Source organism: Rhipicephalus sanguineus, chromosome 3 (assembly GCF_013339695.2).
Source record: "Rhipicephalus sanguineus isolate Rsan-2018 chromosome 3, BIME_Rsan_1.4, whole genome shotgun sequence".
NCBI lineage: Eukaryota > Metazoa > Arthropoda > Arachnida > Ixodida > Ixodidae > Rhipicephalus > Rhipicephalus sanguineus.
Genome location: NC_051178.1, coordinates 203,740,003 through 203,753,191, shown reverse-complemented (window position 1 = coordinate 203,753,191; position 13,189 = coordinate 203,740,003). Strand labels below are relative to the sequence as shown.

The 13,189-nt window shown below is 46.4% G+C and overlaps 1 protein-coding gene across 2 annotated transcripts in view; it reads right to left on the bottom strand.

Moving 5' to 3' along the window:
• LOC119388129 (hemicentin-2) overlaps positions 1–13,189 on the bottom strand; it is a 282,504-nt gene that overhangs the window by 255,408 nt on the left and 13,907 nt on the right. The window lies entirely within an intron of this gene.

Genomic DNA, 13,189 nt, shown 5'->3' with positions numbered 1-13,189 from the left:
TAAAAGCAGCTGAAGGGTTACTCTGCGGCGCTTTATTTTCCCCGTTTTTTACCCCTTGTTTTCGTTTATTGCAGTGCAGTCAAATGTTACACCCATGCAGCTGTTGCCAAAGCGTATCAGAGAGAAGCAGTTTATGAAATTGAGGACAACAAAAAAGCAAAAAGAAATACAGAAACGCACAATGTGAACCGATGCGGCACACGCCTGTGATCCGATATGCAAATTTTCAACCACACATTGTTTAAGCCGAAACAATATCTGGAGTCTTTCGATACATTAATAAGATGCGGCATCAAATAAACTCGAATTCAGGTCACCGATACCAAACGTTACGAAATGTTTCTAGGCACAGAGACCACATATTGCAGATCTGAAGACAACGTGAGTTGTTTTTAAAGTGTTTAGTTTTATTCCGCTTCTGTAAATATGAGTTTGCTCATCTTGGAATACCTGGTGTATCTTTTTGTTCGCTGCACAACATGTCGATCAAATGTAAAAAATAAAGCAGAAAAAAATTCAGGAGACATTGATCGTTTCTTTTTCCCTTGAGAAGAAATCAGTAAAGCCCCTGGGAACTCATTTTATATGCGAGCTGAAAAAAAAATTCAGGAGCTCTTCCCCTATCGGGAAAATGGGGCAAGCGAACTTTCTTTCTTTCTTTCTTTCTTTCTTTCTTTCTTTCTTTCTTTCTTTCTTTCTTTCTTTCTTTCTTTCTTTCTTTCTTTCTTTCTTTCTCTCTTTCTTTCTTTCTTTCTTTCTTTCTTTCCTTCTTTTTTTATTTCTTTCTTTCTTTATTTCCTTCTTCCTTTCTTTCTTTCTTTCTTTCTTTCTTTCTTTATTTCTTTCCTTCCTTCCTTCCTTCCTTTCCCTTCCCAGCGGAAAGAAAACAGCTCTCACAGGTTGCAGGCATGGCGTGAAGGCGCGCCTACGCAGTTGGCATCGTGCCTATAATGACTGACGTTCCGGCGCCGGAACGTGCGGTCATGCGTTCATGTCCAAGCAACAATGAAATGTGGCAATGTGAAATGACAAGTGACTTCGATAAAGGCCATATTGACATATCGGAAATAGCTGATCGCCGACAAGCCTACGATCGAGCGAGCGTCAGTTACTGGAAAATGGCGCATGCAAATACGCAAGTGACCGGCGCACTTTCGCGGGCTGCATCTCTCTGCACTCAAAGAATCGATTCGTTCGTGTACGACAACGCCGCCACCGAAATCTGTAACTGGCAACAAGCTTCGCTTGAAGAAACGTTTTCTTTGTAACTTTAGGCATCAAAAACTTGAGCTAGAGCTGCGAGCGGAACCACTGCGCGACACCAGCCGCCGTCGCCGGCTTTATCATAGCAACTATCGCAAATGGAACTGCAACTACCTTGACGATTTAAAGGGAGGCGCGGAGCGGCGTTTACCCTCGAATGCAAACAGAGGAGTTATAAGGAAGGGACGAGGATGTTTACTATTTCGACACTGCTTCACTACCGTGCTCTAAAGTAAAACAAGAAAGAAAAAATTACGGCAGCTTCTTACTAGTGGTGACAAGCCTGAAGGAAAAGCGCAGCTGGGTGGCCTTCCTTGTTTCACTTCATTTATCTTCTTTTCCTCTCTTTCTTTCGTTCTCTCTCTATTTCTTTCCCTTGCTTGCTCTTTCTATCTGTATTTCTCTTTCTTCCCTTTCTCTCTCTCTCTCTGTGCTTCTTTCCCTCTCTTTGCTTCCCTTTCTTTCTTTTCTTTCATTCTTCTTCTCTTTCTGTCTTGCTCTCTCTTTTTTCTCTCTCTTTTTCCTGCCTGTTTTATACAAGGCAATAATGGCACCTTTTTATGCCTTTATTCGCTTTATTTCTTTATATTTTTCTCTTCCTGTTTATTACTACCACTTCATTTCTCTCCCTCTCTTCCTCTTTCTTTCTATCGCTTTCTCGCTCTTTCTTTCTCTTTCTGTCTCTCTTTTTTCACGTGTTCGTTTTCGTTTGACACACGCACCTGCTGTACATGGTAGTGAGGCTTGCCCAATTCCTGTGGCGCATATTCACCTGAGGAGTTTTGCACGTCGGATCATAAGTGATCACAGCACGCTTTTTGAAAAGAATACTAAAGGGCGAGTAAAGTTAGAGAAGGGAAATGATCACAACACGCGCAACTTTTTCGGATTTTTCGTCAATTTAGTGGGCCGCTAACGCACGAGGATATGGCTTCAACCGTAATAGGCCTCTCATGTAATTTCTTTGAAGTGGTCCGAACGATGTGTCAGATCTTCATGCACTGGGTATAGTCGCAATGACAGCTACAAAAGTTTCTTCTGCGCCACAACACGTAATTAGGCAAATGCTGCCTTCAACAGACTCATGAATACCCCCTGTAGCTTAATTAGTGACACCCATACCGCATAGCATCTTTATGAAAGCATTACTGAAGAAAGACTTTCGCATGGTACACAAACTTTGTAATGTACATGAATAAAGTATTCGCAATGCCCACGAACTATAGGTGGCGCGCCGTGCTTTTCAAGATGGCGCCAGGAGGAGGGTCAACCCGATTGTTAGCATAGGAACAGATAGGACGTGCGGACGTACGGACCGTGCCACTTTCACCGGATGAAGTCATGAGCTGCGCTGGAATGGATATGAGACTAAAATACTTTCCCAAACCATGGAAAGTGCTAAGTACTCGCCACCTAATTATTCGCTGCGAAGTGAAAGGTTATATTTCAGCTCCGTTACCGTGCATAACGATGCTTTGCGAAATCCTGTGCGTGCTACATAAACCTGTATGAACTAGAATTGACGTATGAGCTGAACGGCACTCCGAGGTAGTACGTACCGAGACTGCCTGACGGATTTGCCGCAGTAGTAGGCCGCCAGCGAGTAGCGCCATCGCTGCTGCGCGTGGTGATGGCTTGCAAACATAAAAGTGTTCTGCGATAATACCCCTTCGTCATTACTTGCGCAGTCGGAAACGCGGAGTTACGTCTTCAACGGAACACAAGCATTTAACATGCCATTCAGTAGCGCTTGTGTCACAGCCATGCTGAGACTCTAGCCGTGTGTACTTCACTCGCATGTTGCAGGTTCGATCAGCACGATCGAAACATGAATATCGAAAAGAATGCACACGTGTGCTTTTCGCAACGTCGAAGAAGTTCGCCGAGAGGCGTGGATTGTGGCCGTGACTGCACGCTCCATCGCTCTAACCATTTCGCTTCGCTGGTCGAGCTCGAGCGTGTTGGCGGCATGCGGCGCTCCATAATATCCACAATAATTGTGATACATGCAATGCACAAGAGGAACTATGCTTTTATTTTGATCTCGCTCAAGGATATTATACATTAAATACAACCAAAGTGACTTACGAGTTACGAGCGTGAAAGAACATTAACGCACGAGGGGATGTTAAGTGCAACTCGCTCGTCGTGAGTTAGCAGCTGGTGGTTCATCGTCGCTATCTCTCGGTGCTTTCACAGTCTTCTACGTCCAGTGAAACATCCTCGTCGTCAAGATGGTTTCTTTCAACATCACTGCTGAAAGCAATCTGAAGAATTTCCTCCGCCGAACGACTTCGACCACTCCGCGTCACCACGTTTACAATTAGAGAGACGTCTGGGCGCGGAGAACGTTTTGCGGTTTTGCTCTCAGACCGGTCAACAAGCAAATCGCTTGCAGTGTGCTGCCACCTATCAACAAACGTACAAAAACAAGCGGCGCAGCGGTGGCTATGAAACCCAACACCACCAACACACTGGCGAAGGACGGCGAAGGACGGCGTGGATGGAAAGCGTTCGCTCCACGAAAGGCGTCGAGCAGACGCGTCCTCGAATGATTGAAACGTCGCTCGCACGATTCCTAACAGCGCTTTGCTGACAAAGGATAGAGGCCCTATTTTAATGTATCGCCAACTTGAGATCACTCAGTTATACATGAGCACATCACGAGCCCGCGCGACCTCCCTCCCGCGTACAGTATTATGGGACTCATGCACTACAAGAAACACTGACGAATTATATATACAAGTAAAACAGGATGAGCTTCAACTGAATATGTCAGACGATAACATTTAACTTACCTACGTGGCTACAGTAAGCCTCGCGAAGCTGATAGTATGTGTACACTGTGGGCTAGCATTGAAAGCGCGAGTTGCCACGTATTTTCACGAAAACTTCGCTTCTCGCAAGAACGAATTAGATTTCTCGCGTCACGGAGGGCCCGGTTTGTTCACTGACGCAGGGAACATGCAAAGTCGTAGTATTCCTTTCTTGCCAACGCGTTAACACTGAGCCTAGCACAGCCGAACAAGGGAGCGACTGCATAGTGCCGCCATTTTGTCGTCTACTAACCCTCCTCGAGAGGACGCTCCTCGATTCCGCTCGGTGGCGCGACAGTCTATGGGCATTGCGAATACACGAGAGAAGACGTAACCTGCGCAACGAGGAACTTGTTAAAGGCCTATATTTCTGTGTGAGCACTGTTGTCTTGCCAGTATGCTTTTGCTCTTATTGTTTTCAAGTCACACTTGATGCTTCATTACTTACACTTTAGTCTGAGTGTTGTTAGGCCTAATTGCTTCAGTTTCGTTGTTCTACTTATTTAAATTTTGTAACAATTGTATCATCGTGCACCCGCTCCTGCTGTACCTTGCAAAGAGACATCAGCACTTAAAGATAAAAAAATGCGATTGCCAGTAGTCTTTCGCAACTTATTACAAGAGAGCCATAGTTTATTTTTTTATGTTAACTGTGTACTCAGTTTGTCGGGACGTTCAATTTGCTGCGTTCTAACCCTTCCCAAGGACAGAGACGTCACCGCGGGCTGCAGTGAACAACGAGAGAGTAGCGAGCCAAGTCCTCGCCCGGAGCGGACAGAATAACAAGGCCGTATCTCTCGTCAGCACGCGAAGTCAGAGCTGTTTGTTGGAAGAGATACCCACAGGCCGCCATATTCCAAGCCGCTTTAGAAACTGGAGCCCCCGGACGTCCGGCTTCACCGATAACACCATCCCCGTGGCGTCGAATGCCCTGCCTAATGCAGTAGCGGAGACCATGTGTCCGGCTAAACATGAACGCTACGCTTACGACATTGCTGCTGCTAGGAGGTTGCGCGATACTCAGGCCGTTTTCTATTACTCGAAGTACAGTGGCTAGAATACTAGAAGTGTGATCACCGCCAAGCGGCTGCAATGGGAGGTAGTGACGCCGCCTTGCGATGTTTCCGCTAGGTGGCGCGCGCTGTCGTATACACGTCAGGCTCTCAGGCTGCGCACGTTGTTCATTGCTGGAACTCGCCGGTTAGACGTGATTCTTTTGCCTGTTTACGCTGTTCTTTCGTGCTACATTTGCTGGTCGGACAGCCTTGTCGTGTTTACGTTATGTCTTTTGCGGAGTGTGTGCCATGAGCAGACGTCAGAGCCACTGTTTTGTGCCCAGATGCTCAACTGGGTACAAATCGTGCAAGCAGAAGCTTTCATTGTTCGGAGTCCCGAAGACGACCATTTGTTCCAGCAGTGGCAGCGTAATATACCAAGAGCAGACGAGCCTTTGGAAAAGAATGTTGCCGTTCCCATCCCCGAGATCAAATCGAAAAGCTATTCGGGATGATTCGTCAGTTATCCGGGTGCAATGATCATCCCACATCGACCCAGTTCCTTGCTGCCGTGAATTCCCTTAGCTTTTGCAATTTGGTAAAAGCACCAGACACGGGCAACTGTGCAGGTGACACACTTACGTCATTAGTTGGAACTGATGAAGTGGCCATCCATGTTGACAATTTACTGGACACTGGAAACCTGGACGAAGATTCAAGTGTACTACAGGCATCGACTATCCTTTCTGACCATGTGTACCCTGTGCAAGTCAGTGACGGAAGACTGGTGTACTATTTGGCCGGCTATGTGGCACGGAGGAAACTTATGGCAACTAAATGCCAGGACTGTTTTGAGCAGGTGCTCAAATCCCTCGAGAACGCAGATAAGAATCTTGCGTCATTCACAGCATTCTGTGATGTTGGAAGGCTTTTGTACCTGTCACCTAAACTATTTTCATTTGTGGAGGCACTGGAGGACACATTCACATCGTGGTTCAGTTATAATAAGAAAGGGACCAGGGGCGTAGCCAGAAATTTTTTTCGGGGGAGGGGGGGGGGTTCAACCATACTTTATGTATGTTCGTGCGTTTGTATCTGTGCGTGCCTATATACGCAAATTTCGGGGGGGGGGGGGGTTGAACCCCCGACCCCCCCCCCCCTTGGCTACGCCCCTGAAAGGGACACTATAGTTGAACTTCTTAACTCAATGCAGACCGTACCATCCGTATAGTGTGCGACGCACACAAGCAAGATCTGACGAGCAACATAGTCAAGTTTTTTGTTCTCACACGGCTTCACTTCTTTACGAAATCTCTAAACCATGCTCTAAACAAACAGAGAAGTTCTGCAAGAGAAAGATCAAAGCACTTCAAGTTTCGAAGGGCGATGTTATGTGCATCACCCTGTAATGTGCTAGCTTTCTTCCCTACTTTGATTCCCCCAACTTTAAATAAAATGTGTAAGAAGACTAAAATGCTCTACGATTTTTCTGTGCAGTTGTTAATTGAAAAATATTTCCACTGTGAATACGCAAGAATACTTAAGTTCTTGAAAACTATCTCATGCAAAATGTGTATAACAACATGAAGAAAATTGACATCAGTGTCATAGTAGCATTTTTTTTTTCGTGCTTCTTGAGGTTGCTTATAACCTTGTGAAATGGCAATCCCCCCAAAATGTTAATCAGTTACATTTCTCAGCATCAAGGAACGATCGCAAGCAGTGGCAAGCTTAGCTGGCCGCGATGTTTGCGAACGATGTAAAGCTTCACATATGATACTGTGCGTACGGTCATACCATAGGGTGATAATGTTTGATAATATCTGCCGCAAATTTCATTTCTTTATGAGGCACTTACGCCCCGCATTATAGTAGAGACACTAATAAAAATTTACGGCGCAAACAAAACCATATGAGCCACAAATCAGCCTTGACATGGCAGCTTCGCTGCAGCGAGCCGAGCGAGCGACGTGTAAGCTACAACCAGCGCCACCTAGACAGCGCCGGTCGAGGCATCGGTGGAGAGCGTCAGCGCAGGCGGCGCGGTCTTCACACTTCCCTATTCTAGCCACTGTACTCGAAGTGCGACCCCTAGTCCATCCATCTATCACTTCCCTAGGCCGGCTACTGACCACCGAATTAGCGCCTACTTGGAAACAGCACTTTTGAGGCGAAAGCCTTAGGTGCCTCATCAAACACGAAAATTGACCGTCGATGTCGGCGTCCAGCGTCGGCGACCTGTGGCGTCATCCGGCGGCAGCGTCGGCAGCGTCAACATGAGTGATGCGAAAAATCATTATCACGTGGTGACATCACCACATGATGTCATCATGACGTCACAAATCGCCAAAATTTTACGTCACTGTGACGTCACTTAACGTGACATCACATGATGACGTCATCATATATCATCGGTAGGTCAAAGGTGGGCTTTCGGAGGAGGGAAGAGAAAGCATCAATACTTCGACTGAGCAAAAAAAAACAAAAGAAAGATAAGATGGCTTTCGCCTTTGAGTCGTCTTAGGCGAACGGATAAGGGACCTTGTGAGAATTTCCTTAATGCTTTTGACAGCCGCGAAGGATCATTAAGTGAGCGCAATAATTCTCGTAGTAGAACAAGCATAAATAGAGCACAGGATTATTTTTGGGGGTGTAATAATAAAATTCCAGCAGCTGTTTTATCAGCAGTCCTTGCAAACAATTAGTTGCTCAATTATTGAAAGATGATAATAATTGATCAACCGACAGTAATTTGGCAATAAAGTTATTTTCACAAGCATACTTCGCGACCGAATTGAATATAACGACCACAGAAAAAAAAAACTGCTCTAAGAGGGCAGTTTAAGTAGCATTTGCAAATAGACACTTGCTTGCGAAGCTACCACCATATGAATTTCAAATGTTGGTGGGATGAAGACAAATAAGTCTTAGAAAATCAACTGTGCAAAAGAAAAAAAAAACGAAAACTACATTTTTTTCTGTCTGAAGTTACTACAATATTTGGCGCAAGTCTGTCAATTAAGGGAAGAGATGAAACCGGCTACAGGCCGAACAAAAGGGGAAACCGGCCATACAAATCAGTGATGTATTATATACCCGCACGCAATGAGCTTCCCACTTGATGCGGAAAGTAGCGCTAAACTACGAAGACGTAGAAAAGCGTGCAGAGGTCGACGCTCGTCCTGTGCACTCTGTTTTACGTCTTGGTGTTTTAGCGCTGCTGTAATCATGCAAGTATTCCAACCGGCCCAACATTCAATTCTACTGCGCTTGACACGCCACTCGGAGCCAGCACGTTTTCGGAGCGAAGCTCCTTAGGGTGGCACTCCTCCGCGCCGTTGAAGCTCCCTTATCTTTAAGCATCGTTTTAGGTTGCAGTGGCCGGTGATTTAAGAGAAAATGTTTAGGCCTTCAGCGATTTTGTTCTAGCGCACCAGAAAATCGAGGTTAAAAGAAATAAGCTGTGTGCACAACTGGTTATAACGGTCGTCTTCATTTTCACCATCTTTTTCGTGGTTTGTGAAATGACAACCATCATTCTAGCGCACTACGGGCGCTTTGTCGAAGGTTGTAGCGGATGATCTCTCCACCCGGCGCCGGCGCAAAAAGACAATGAAACGCTGCGCGCGGCATTCCGTCGCCGCCGTAGAAGCTCCTCACCGCATCTCCGCTCGCACCCCTCTCCCACCTGTCTTCCTCTCCCTGCGCTGCGCGCGCCGCACACTCACTCGCTGAGTCGTTCCCGCCACCGAGCGCAGCAGACGCTCTCCCCACCCGCTCCCCACCCTACCACCTTCATGAAAGCCAGCAGCGAGATCAGGCGGATAGTCGTTTGCGTCCCATTTCTAAGGAGCTTCGCTCATCGGTTGTATTTGTACACTGAACTGCTAGTTTTTATCAAAATTGACGTGTATTATTGGTAATATCAATTCACGGTGTTGGACAAAGATAAGTACTGCTTGTTTGTTGATTCTTTTGTAATCTTAATGCATTTGGGGGTATTTTAACGCAGCAGTATTCCTATAAACTTGCTAGATAAAATTATTGCCTCATTTGCAATTCTATGTATTTCAACAATAAGTATAATGCGGAGATCATTCATTACTCTGGCGTTATTGATATTTGGTGCCGAACGTCTTCGCCCGTACTTCGTTTCTACGCTTTCTCTAGCTCAATGGGCGTTCTCTCATAGTCTGAACGTCCACTTTGCTGTCTCATAAGCGTTATAATCTAATACATGCTTATACGAATACATGTCGATACGAACTACTTCAAGAGTAAGATTAAACTGTCTGACTCGCCAATATGCATTCAATGTAACGCCCCAGAAGACCTGCAACATATTCTGTGGGACCACAGGTGATACGCATCAGAGAGACAGTCGCTGAAAGCGGCGTTACAACTTCAGTGGGACTCGAGCTAAAACTGCAGCACATTCTCTGCTATGGCGAAGCACCACCTGCGCGTTACGCGCCACGAAAGCGTTGTTGACGTTCTTGCCCGTCTCGAGCCTCAACGAAACTACGTAAACAGCGTAACATATGTGTATGTGCGGGGCTGTACAAGCTGTTATGTGTTCACCAGGGTGTATATATTATAATCATCACCCAGCAGCGGGAGTAGCATGTCAGGCGAATAGCCAGGCTAACATCTCCAGTATTTTATTAAGGCATTTCTCTCTCTCTCTCTCCCTCTCTCTCGCATGCATACTAACATTTGCTCTCGGCATTTTTCTTTAGCGTTTATTCAAGGCTTCCCGTACATCACGTGACAACGGTGTGATATTGAGGACCAATTTTCTCATTGTGACCAGCCTTTAAGGTGGCCGCCTCTCAGTGCCGCTTAACGTACGCCACTAGAGACACACTGTGCTGTGCAGCTGGTCATGTTTAGCCGCGCCGGTACGTGTCGAGGTAACAAGACCATAATTTTGGCGGGCGCATGAGGTCGCAAACGAGCTAAACGAGACGGCTTGACGAGAACGGAGAGGAGGAGAAGCGAAATTCGCCACGAAACAATGATCGCTGTCGCAGGGAAATATCGAACCACCACATACACGCGGAACAACGGCAAACTAAAAGGGGCTGGATAAAGGTGCGGAAAGAAGCCATTACCGTCATTTCTTCAGCACTCGCTTTTACCTTTCAACGCCGCTTGTTCTGATTACAAGAACCAAACGCTTCCCTTCACTCTCTTTTTTTTTTTCATCCCTCTACCTTTCTTCATTTCTTTCTATACAACATTAGAAAGGCTGTTGTTCTCGTTCCTTCCTCCTCCTCCTCCTCCTCAAGCGACCTCTCAATTTACGGTAATGGCGGCCATCGCGGCAACGCGCACCGCAAAGTCATTTTGACCTTTCTTCACCAAGGCTTCTTCGTTCTCCCGCCCTTCTTTTTTCGTCGACGTATGCGGGCAAAACAAACAACAACAACAAAAAAAAGCCTGTTACCAAATACCTCCAGTACCTTCCCCCCCCCCCTTTTTTTTTTTGCTTCTTCTTTACTACTACAGCCTTGCCGCAGTCAGCGCCGCACGTCGTCTCCGTAGCTCGCACGACATATTCTCCTCGAGCGAATCTCGGCGCTGAGAGCTCGAAATAATAAAAAATCGAAGAAAAAAAGAAGGCACGAGTAACACGGCATGCGAACAAGAGAAGAGTGCAGGCGCAAAAAGGAGTGAAACGAAGGAAGACGAACGATATTCTGAAACTAAAACGAGCGTATGCGTGAGGAGGACTAAAAGCTTTGAGATATTCGCGCGCGCTTTTTGTGTATCTATTGTTAACCCCGTATGTGCACCACTGCCCCAATCTTTCTTCTTTGGTTAGCCCGCCGCTAACGGAAACAAAAGTCTCTCACGCACAGTGGTCGCGTGGAAGCCACTTTGAGGACCAAGAGCGGTGTCGATGCAGTGGGGGGCGTGATGGAAAGATACAACCAATAAGAGGGTGTTTGCAAACTTAGCGGAGGCACACGTAGGCGAACCGCAGCGCAGCCTGGAGAAGAAACACGTGGCGGCGCAGAAACGCGGCCTTGCGCTCGATGCAGCAAAGTGGATTCGCCAAGAGAGTAGCAGACGCCGAGGAGTGATCGGAAGGCGCGATCGAAGATCAATCTCGGCGTAACAAGTTCTCGGCCACGCACACATTCGCCGTGGCTGCGTGCTTCTGCTGTTAAGAGTGAGGGGCTCGACCCCAATGTCCTGTCAGCGAGCCCAATGTCCTGTTTTGGCAGAGGTAAAAGGAGTGGGCCCAATACCCTTGTGATTTGTGTGAACCGTGTGAACACTGCATGTGTGGGGTGGTGGGCAGTTTTCTTCAGAACTTTAGGCTTTCGTCGCGTGCTTCAGATGCTGATAAAGAGGAAAATAAAAGAGAAAGACAGAAAAAGAAATGTCTCAGGTGTTTTTAATTTTGCGGATTGATATTGCCCTGATGCTCAGTTGCAAGGGCAGCATCCTTAAAATGAAAGTCGCCGTCGTTCTTTGTTAAGAAAAGGCAACATGCTGTCAGGAGAAAAGTTTGTTTGTCTTGAAAGCTAAAACAAAGTAAGCTGAAGGAAAGTGAACCCGCAATATCTGCATGCGAGGGTTGTTGATTCAGTCCTTATCAATAACGAGTTGTTTTTCCGTGTGCTTTAATTCATTTTTTTGGTTACCTCATATTTCGTGCACTCTCTCTAGTCATTATCTTTTGGCTTCTTATGGCTCTGTGTAGCGAAAAATGGGCGCCTGAATTCATTCTTCTTTCATTCAGAGTCCATATATTCTACTTCGATAAGATCTTAGATGTCGAGTTAAGTCTCCACTGTAACATCGTTGCCATTAATAAATTTATTTATTTATTTATTTATTTATTTATTTATTTAAGCACACAAAATCGACTATTCTAAAGGGCGCTCCTCAATCTCTTCCCAGCAACAGACTTACCACAACTGAAGGCATAATGGTAAACTTCGCAGCAGAACGTGTTACAAGTTTAGTTGGTTTATGCTTTCTAGATTGCAAACATGAATTAACTTTGATTTTCGCTTTCACTTTCGACTTCATTGCTACGTCCATTTTTGCAGCAACTTGAAATATTACGGATCGCTGTTTCAAACGACGCTGTTTGCACTGTAACTTCACATCTTTATGTTTTTATGATGAGACGTGCCTTTTATACAGCTTGGACGGACTAACAGTCCGAATAAATTGAGAAAAAATGTGGCGGGCTTTTATCGGACTTTACAGGAAGAACAGAAAAAGAGTGAACTAAGACATTTCCACTGAAGACAGAACGCACGCACTGGAAAGACGAACGGCGGCGGGCGTCCCCAGAAACGGTGAAATCTCAGACGGCCAGAAAGTCGAATAAGTCTTAATAAGCGTGGAAGGCCGAAAAGACGGACATCGGCTAAGCGCAGGCATCAGAGAGGCCGCAGTTGAAAACAAAAAAAAAAGACGGAAAAGAAAGAAAGGAAGCAGCGAAGAAGTACTTAGAGTATAGAAAAAGAGAAATGAAGAACGTAAGAGTAAGTGTACGAGAGAAGAAGCAAGGGGTGCGACCTCAAAGGAGAAAGTATTGAGGCAGTCCAACGGCAACGCGCGAAAGAAGAGCGAATGAAGAGGCAGAGGGTAAGTGCGTCGCTCACCGGCAGAAAAGAGGAAGACAGGCACAAGTGGGGGAAGAGTCCACGCGCAAGCGCGCCCACGCTATCTGGGCCCCCGCGAGCGGCCTGGGCAGCTGGAAGAGGAATTCGATTTTCGGCTCTTCCACTGATTCTTCGCTCTTCATTCTGAGGCGAAGGCAGTGGGGAGTTTCTCTGCACCGCGTGCGTCCAGCTGGGCCGCGATACGAGACGAAGCTGCGGCGTAAAAGGAATGCCGGCGGCTGGAGCCTTCGGTTCATTCCGGCCGCGCACGCGTACGTCTGCAGGCTTGCGTGGTGCACTTCGGAAGGCCCTGACGGGGAGGGGCAAATCAGAGTCGGAATGCGATAATTGCTCTAAAGGCAAAAAATAAGAATAAAAAGAAGTATTGCTGCCACTTCGCAATTTAAACACGATGAGAATGCTTGCGCGCACTGTAATAGTTGCTGCGAGAAATTCATCCGAACTACGCAGCACGTAAGCCGCG